This window comes from Perissodus microlepis, chromosome 19 (assembly GCF_051167445.1).
Source record: "Perissodus microlepis isolate ML-2025 ecotype Zambia chromosome 19, ASM5116744v1, whole genome shotgun sequence".
NCBI classification, from domain to species: Eukaryota; Metazoa; Chordata; class Actinopteri; order Cichliformes; family Cichlidae; genus Perissodus; species Perissodus microlepis.
In genome coordinates this window covers 11,453,506-11,462,536 of record NC_140479.1, presented here as the reverse complement: position 1 = coordinate 11,462,536, position 9,031 = coordinate 11,453,506, and positions in this window count along the sequence as shown.

Below are 9,031 nucleotides of genomic sequence, written 5' to 3'. Positions count from 1 at the left end.
AACCAGATATTTACATACACTTTAGGGAGAAAACATAAAACATTTTTACTGTACAACATCAATTTAGAGTAAACTTTTGTTTTAGATAAATATTGAAATATCTTTTGAATTAGTTAAATGTCAGAATAAAGAGAGACAGAGCTGTCTATTTTTTATCACTTTGATCAAATTTAGGAGCACATGTACACTAAGTTTATTGTTAATTAATAAGAAAACTCCAGACGATTCCATTCTGAGCTGAAGAAGCTTCTGATAGGTTAGTAGAGTCCATGTGAGTAAATTGGTGGCACACCTGTGGATGCATATAAGGCAAAACACAGAGCCTGTTTCTTTGACATGGGAAAATCAAGAGATGTCAACCAAAACACCAGGAAAAGAATTGTGGAGCTCCATAAGTGTGGCTCAATTTTGAATACAATTTGGTGCCATTTGCAATTAAGAAATACAGATAGTTTCTCTCTTTACTCTTAAAGTTAACAAATATGTTTTTTATATTTATCAATCTAAAAAAATAAACATTTAGTCTGATTTGATGTTACAATTAAAAAAGCGTTTGTGTTTTGATCTGAAGAGTTTGTAAATATCTGGTTTCCCCTGTATATTTGATGATTGTCAGCACAAAGAGGGAGAGAGAGGAACAGAGAGGGAGATGGAGAATGAGGACAGAACAGAGATGGAACAAGAGCAGGTGAGACACACGTGTTAGTCAAATGGTTGTTTACCAAAAGTATCACCGTATCATAGGTCCTCATGTATCTCGTACCTAGTGTTTCTTTTTAGGTTTGCTATTTTTCAAATTCTACATTTATTAAGTTATGCAGGCTTGTTTGCACAACAAGGGTAAATAATTATATAAACTTTTCTCAATCTAAATAGTGGACTTTGGTAGAATTAAAAAAACAAGTGTAGTGCAGGTCTATGATGATTTTTAGTGCTACTATCATCTAGTTCTGATTCTGGTTCTGTCTTGGTTAAGTCCTCAGTAGTCCTGATTTTGAACTGTTGTAGTCCTGTTTTAATTCCGGATCAGTTCTGGGTCTGGTTGAATTGGGGTTTAGTCCTCGTGTCTTGATACAGCCCAACTTTGTTCTGCCTTGCTGCTTAATTAAAAAACTAGTTTAAGGTGTCCTGCACATGTGATATATATTTTCCCCTATATGAAGTCATTCTTTTTTGAACAAAACTCAAAACAGAGCCTATTAATCTTTCAGTCATTTCTAACCCCCCCCCCAAAAAAAAAAAAATCCCACATGCATACTACCCTTTAGGGCTAAGCCCCGGGTGTTTCAAATGTCTGGCTCCGCCTCTGGATCAAACTAATTCTTAAATCACAGATGTTGTGTGGAAGCTCTTCAAGGGAGTTTTTTAATTGAGTTCATTTTTACTTCTTCAATATGTGCAATTAAGGTGTGATACAAACATAATAAATTCAATAGCTACTTATCATCATAACTGAAAAACAATGTAATTTTTTTCTAGATAGTTATATCACCTCAAATTGTGTACAAATATAGTCTTGCCATTGCAAGAGTAAATTCAAATACTTCTGGAGGGTATAGTTCAACTTTCTCTATTATATCTGGACTCCAAATTTTCCCAAATTAAAAGACCTGCATCTATGTATAGCCACTACTTTGTCAGCCTGGTTATTGCAGTAATCACATTATTTTAATGACTCATGTCATGCTGGTGTTAACTATAGAGAATAGGGCAAATGTGTCCTATAGTCAACATGTGGTTCAATTTAATGCAAAATATCAACTTTTCCTGATTTATTTTTGTTTTTTGCCACAGAAACACTGTTGCATGTAGTTTCAAGACACTTCACTGTAAATTGGCTGTTTCACACCCAGATAGTTACAGGATTCTGAAGTTGGAGGAGTGGTTCCCAGTTTAAACCACATCAGACAGTAACAATCAGACACATTTCATTGAATTTACTTTTTTGTACTTTCTTTTGAATATCAAGAAGGAGCGTTTTAAAAAATGATGAAGAACATTTACAGTATGTATTGAGCTGAGATGATGCTGTAGTTTTCAGACCTTCACTAACAATATAGAAGCATTTCAGCTCCTGTGACTGTTGCTCCATTGAGGATTCAACGTCTTGACAAGCGAAGGAAGATGAGAAGAGAATCCAGACAATTCAGACTTTACCCCTTGGTAAAGGGGGTCTCATTTGTTTGTAAGAGCTTCGTTTTTCTGGTTAGCACTATCTATTTCTAGCGTCTGTGTCAGAGAGAGATGGACAGAAAAGGAAGCAGAATCAGGAAAAAAAAACACACAGCAAATTAGAGGAGAAAAGTAAAGGTGGATGCAGACAGAACACCTGCTGGTTTGCTCTGAGCTATAGGTCAGTTTTAGGTCTCTCAATTTTTTACTACCTGTCTGTTGGCTATAGTTTGACTGGCAGGATCCGCTCTTCCTGGAGCAGCACCTGCCCTTAACTTGACTGACACATATTTGTACTTCTTTCATGTGTATTCTTTGTAACCACAAAGTTTATTTCATTACGTATCCCGTTACCCTAACACAAATCATCACCAATAAATATCCAGCCATAACCCTAACCTGAGACGAAGTCAGACCTCTGTCATTTCAAGGTATGCAAAAAAGTAAGGGGGAATTGCCTTCTTCTCAAGGTCAAAGACTCAAAATGGTCCTCACAAAGGCAAGAAAAATATACACACACGTCTATAACAGTATGTCTTCCGAGCTTTGGTATTTTCTTTAATACCAGATACCTGAAGGCTCTTACAGTTTTCTTTCTCATTTTCCCTGGCCTTTTTTCCAATCCGAATTTAAATTGCAAAAAGTTTAAAAAGAAATAAATAAAAGGACAACGACAATGTGATGTGATTTTCACTTTAAATCCTGCTGGATTCAGTTGAGGGTCGAGTAAGGTGAAGCTAGGAGAGTAAAAGTAACAATTTAAATGGGCATTGTAATGATCACTTCATTAACCTTCAAAGATATTTAAAATGCAATCGCTGAAAAAAAGCTATAACGAGTAAGGCAAGGTTATAAGTATCTCAAGTAGTTCAATTCAATTCAATTCAATTTTATTTATATAGCGCCAAATCACAACAAAAGTCGCCTCAAGGCGCTTCATAGATACAGAGAAAAACCCAACAATCATATGACCCCCTATGAGCAAGCACTTTGGCGACAGTGGGAAGGAAAAACTCCCTTTTAACAGGAAGAAACCTCTGGCAGAACCAGGCTCAGGGAGGGGCGGCCATCTGCTGCGACCGGTTGGGGTGAGAGAAGGAAGACAGGATAAAAGACATGCTGTGGAAGAGAGACAGAGGTTAATAACAGATATGATTCAATGCAGAGAGGTCTATTAATACATAGTGAGTGAGAAAGGTGACTGGAAAGGAAAAACTCAATGCATCATGGGAATCCCCCGGCAGCCTACGTCTATTGCAGCATAACTAAGGGAGGATTCAGGGTCACCTGGTCCAGCCCTAACTATATGCTTTAGCAAAAAGGAAAGTTTTAAGCCTAATCTTAAAAGTAGAGATAGTTTCTGTCTCCCGAATCCAAACTGGAAGCTGGTTCCACAGAAGAGGGGCCTGAAAACTGAAGGCTCTGTCTCCCATTCTACTTTTAAATACTCTAGGAACAACAAGTAGGCCTGCAGAGCGAGAGCGAAGTGCTCTAATAGGGTGATATGGTACTACAAGGTCATTAAGATAAGATGGGGCCTGATTATTTAAGACCTTGTATGTGAGGAGCAGGATTTTGAATTCAATTCTGGATTTAACAGGAAGCCAATGAAGGGAAGCCAAAACAGGAGAAATATGCTCTCTCCTTCTAGTCCCTGTCAGTACTCTTGCTGCAGCATTTTGGATTAGCTGAAGGCTTTTCAGTGAGTTTTTTGGACATCCTAATAATAATGAATTACAGTAGTCCAGCCTGGAAGTAATAAATGCATGAACTAGTTTTTCAGCGTCACTCTGAGACAGGATATTTCTAATTTTAGAGATGTTGCGCAAATGGAAGAAAGCAGTCTTACATATTTGTTTAATATGTGCGTTGAAGGACATGTCCTGGTCAAAAATGACTCCAAGGTTCCTCACAGCGTTACTGGAGGCCAAGGTAATGCCATCCAGAGTATGAATCTGGTTAGATACCATATTTCTAAGATTTTCAGGGCCGAGTACAATAACCTCAGTTTTATCTGAATTAAGAAGCAGAAAGTTAGCGGCCATCCAGGTCTTTATGTCTTTAAGACATTCCTGCAGTTTAACTAATTGGTGTGTGTTATCTGGCTTCATGGACAGATAGAGCTGGGTGTCACCTGCATAGCAGTGAAAATGTATGCTATGTCTTCTAATGATGCTGCCTAAGGGAAGCATGTATAATGTAAACAGAATTGGTCCTAGCACTGAACCCTGTGGAACTCCATAATTAACCTCAGTGTGTGAAGAGGACTCTCCATTTACATGCACAAATTGGAGTCTATTAGATAGATATGATACAAACCACTGCAGTGCAGTACCTGTAATACCTACAGCATCTTCTAATCGCTCTAATAGGATATTATGGTCGACAGTATCGAACGCTGCACTGAGGTCTAGCAGGACAAGCACAGAGATGAGTCCACTGTCAGAGGCCATAAGAAGATCATTTGTAACCTTCACTAAAGCTGTTTCTGTGCTGTGATGAGCTCTGAAACCTGACTGAAGTGGTTGTGCTCTTAATAACCTGTTCTAGTACATCAAGTCTGGTGCTTTAAAAGCCCATATAGCCTGTATTTATTAATAAATAGGGGCTCAATCAATTTACCTCCGTCACTCCCTTCTATAGTAAATCTACAGTGATGAAAGTTTGAGTCGTCAACTTTTAATGGTTCATGCAAAAAACTCAAGGACAGGACCCACTGAAAAATCATTAAAAGGTTTTGCTGAACACTTTGAGACTTACCTTCGCTTCCCACATGCATCAGTGAGCGTTACCTTTGTTCCAATGCGTTGTGGGTTCAGGTAATCAGTTATTGCTTTTACTGGGGAGGTTATGGGTGAATGTTCATTGCTTTGCACAGGCAGAGATGCAGGTAAGGGTACTCTGTTTCACCACAGCCTTGAGTGTAGGCAAGTGTTTCTTTAGAAGTACATATAAGTAAGGATTAAGAATTGCTGGTGATTGTAGATGAACACCAGGCATGCCAGTGAAATCTGGGGCACCCACACCTACTTCTGGGAGGAGATAGACATCACTAACTCAAATACACCCACACACATATGCATACAACAGAGCGGGAGAGATGGAGCGGGCATAAGAGAGAGAGCAGATCTGAACCTGAGAGGACGAGGGGACCGTTACACAAATTCTGTCTCCTGGATAAAGCAGAAAAGTAATTTCTTTCACACTGACTAACAGAGCACGTTTTTTTTTCTTGCAATGTGTCACTCTGTAATTTACATTACAGACTTATTTCATCGTGTTTTTATGTTCCACCTCCACAACAGGATTTTTCACATTTGTCACTGTTAAGGATTCTGGATACACTCAGACATTTTTTTTCTCCTCACAGAAAATGTATTCAATTTGTATGAAAAACAAGAATCCATCCCTCTCAGCCTTATCTAAAAACAGAAATGTAAAATTTTCTAAAAGGGCTAAGACGAGGAAAAGAGCACTTAAGCTGACACTCTCATTTCTCTCTGCTTCTTCAATAAACAGAATGAGATGGAATAGAAAGGCTTGGAGCAGACAAGGGGAGTGGATTACAAAACTGGGATTGTACACCTTAGAGTGAGTCCACAGTAATCAGTACACTGCTTAAGACATCAAAACTACAAAATAATATGCAGGATTGTCAATAATTATTATACTCCACTGATTGAGCTTTGGTTTCTCCTTGTCTGATGTTCAGACGTTACAGATGTTCTGTTTAAAACCAACCACATACATACACACCCGAATGTAAGCAGATTATTCGGGATAATTGTTTGGCCTGCTGTGGCACTTCTGCTCTTTCACGTTGGGAAAAAGGACAAAGGTGAAGTTATGAGATCAAAAAAACACAAAAGAATAAAGGGCAACAACCTTGGTTTTCATCTGTTGTAGCAGATGTGATGATTGACACATGACATGTCATATGAATATACTGAGTGGTAAACAGAGACCTCTCCTAGTATCAGATAGCATCAGCATGCTATTTTCATTTTTGCTTTGTTTCTTTAAGCCCACACATTGCTTGTCTTAATTTTATGCAGAGGATTTTAGGCCGCCACTGCTATGTTTCACAAATATTTTCACTGAGGTTACACTGAAACCTTTGAATGGCTTGGCCACTTTTACACTTGCTTGGTTAATTCGAGGCTGAGAAAAGTTTACTGTGTCTGGGAGCTTCTTGGATCCTGGATGAATGGATTAGACTCCATGGTAGCCTACAAAATTCATAAAAGTGTAAAATATGACTGTGATCATACTCAAGATGGCAGTGAAGACCATATAATTTCCAAATGTGGGAAAACAACCATTAATGTTTCAGCAAAAGCCACAAATCAGAAATATATAAATATATTAGAGAGCAAGTGAAGATTTTGTCCTTAAAGTTGATCTGTTAGCAGGAAGAGTTAGGAAAAGTTTAAGGATTTGAACAAGTCTTACAAGGACCAAATTGTGATGAAGAGACAACTTGGTCAGAGCATCTCCAAAACTGGAGTTTCTGTGGCGTGTTCCCAGTCTGCAATAATTGGCATCTATCAAAAGAGGTCAAGGAAGGAACAGTGGTGAATCAGCGACAGGGTCCTGGGTAGGCAGTGTTCACTGATGCATGCGGAGAGCAGGGCTAGCCCAATCCAATAGAGGAGCTACTGAACCTCAAATTGAACACCGTTTGTTGCATATGGGGTTGCATAGCCACAGACCAGTTAGGGTCCCCATGTTGATAAAAGTGGCAAAAATGGATCAAAAAATGGATCAAAACTGGACCATGGAGCAACGGACTAAGGTTGCCCGGTTAATTATGCTTTCTTTTACATCTCTCTCTCTCATATATATATATATATATATATATATATATATATATATATATATATATATATATATATATATTGCAAACCTTCTTGCAATTGCTTTGGTCACTAGCACATTGCCTCAGTTACCAATAGTTTGCATCAAAGATTTAGGCAGCAAACCAGAGAATCTTCACCTTCAAAGTAAAAGCTACATCTTACTAATGCAACCAACATATTTCGAAATGCATTACTTTTATGTTGAAGGCAAAAAAGATTTCTTGGCTTTTGTAGTTTTTTTAGTAATGTATTTTTTTGTATGTTCTATGACTGGAAGTTAAATAATTCATCTTAACATATTTCAGGAAAAATGTAATTAACTTCTTCATCAAACATTGCTACTATATTGTCTTCATTTTCCACTGAAGCTTAATGAACTTTTCCAGCTACCACCTAAGGGAACTGGGTATATTTTGCATTTGTAGTGTTTGATAGTGAACATCTACATATGTAAGTGCATGACATGAAAGGTATTAATTCTCGTGTCAGAAATTATTCTCTGACAGAGAAGCTTCACGGTAGTGAAGGAGATAAAGTGGATACACTTTCACACACTTCTGTACATGCAGAAGGTCATTTAAAGTACTATTACAGTGTCCAGTAGGGACTATCTAAAGCACTGCAGGCCACTGAAAAGTTGTTGATGCCCACAGCAACCTACCCAGTTGGTGGGCTATCTAACAGCTGTTTGGGAGAGATAATGGAAACTGTGTGTTTCTATACATTTCTAAGTGGACCTCGGGCAAAATTAATGTGCACAGTACCTCATGACTGTTCTGATTTACTTCCCCCCCTCACACTGGATTGGGTTTCTTCAAGTTAATTAAGGATTTTTAGCTATAACAAAAAAAAAGTTTGACTGTATGAAAACAGCTGGGGAAACTTGATTTGTCACACTGTATTTCCTCAAACTCGTTGGAAGGTACCTTCCAAAATCAAATGTTCCTGTGTGCTTCCTATGGTTAGACATAAAATATGCAAAAGTGTTGTCCACCTTCAGAAAACAAATATGTCATATTTGCAAACTGATATTGCAATATAAATTTATGCTTAACCAATTACCAGCCAAAGACAGAGACATTTTCTAACATTTAAAGTTTGGACACCGCGTTTTAACCAAAATTTAACCATGACTGAAACTGAAATTTAAAGTAGTCTCAAAAAATATTCACACTTCATTTTTCTGGTGAAAAATCAAATGTGTTTGACCCCCCTCATTTTATCATCCCTCCTATAATGCATTTGTAACTTGACTAATACAATTTTAGGCAATTCGAGTGCAATTTAGTTGCAAAAATGTAAATTCTAAGAGAAAGGGTTCAAAATTATAATGCAGGATGTTGCTGCTAAAACTCAGGTATTTCAAACCATTAAGTTTTACCTACATGGACGATATTAACTATGTTTTAGAAAGTAGTGGATAAAACCATTGACCATTAATGTTAAAATATCTCCCTTGGAAACGGAGGAAAGAAGAAGAAAGCATTCTATTTTTCATGGCATGTTTTGTTTTTCAGTATTTCTGCTTCCAGATTGTACAAAGTGGACATACTTTATGTTTTTTCGCCTTGCAGAAGCTTGGAAGCAGCACACACTATTTGTCGTTGCTGAATGAAACCTACACTCTGCTGGTCAGTATATTTTATTCTGCTGCAGGTATATCTGTGAGCCATAACAGTCACCCATATTTCTCTCAGAGGTTTTCAGTGGCACCGATGCAAGCTCTGTACCTCCAAGGCTGTTGCTGTTTTGGTGACTCCCCCTCTGCATCCCTCTAAAGTACATCGTAAAGACTTGATTTACACCCTTTGTCTTCACATTGTTCTCATTTCTTCCCTTTTTTTCCACTCCCTCTTTTTGTGTTTTTGCCCCTGCTCATTAATTCACAACCTGCAGCCATGTGGGTAACACTTATCCGAGAATAAAGAGCAGGAAACAGGAGAAGTGAAGAAGACAGAAAGTTCATGAGCCGAGGGCACATCAGAGCATTGTTGTGGGAA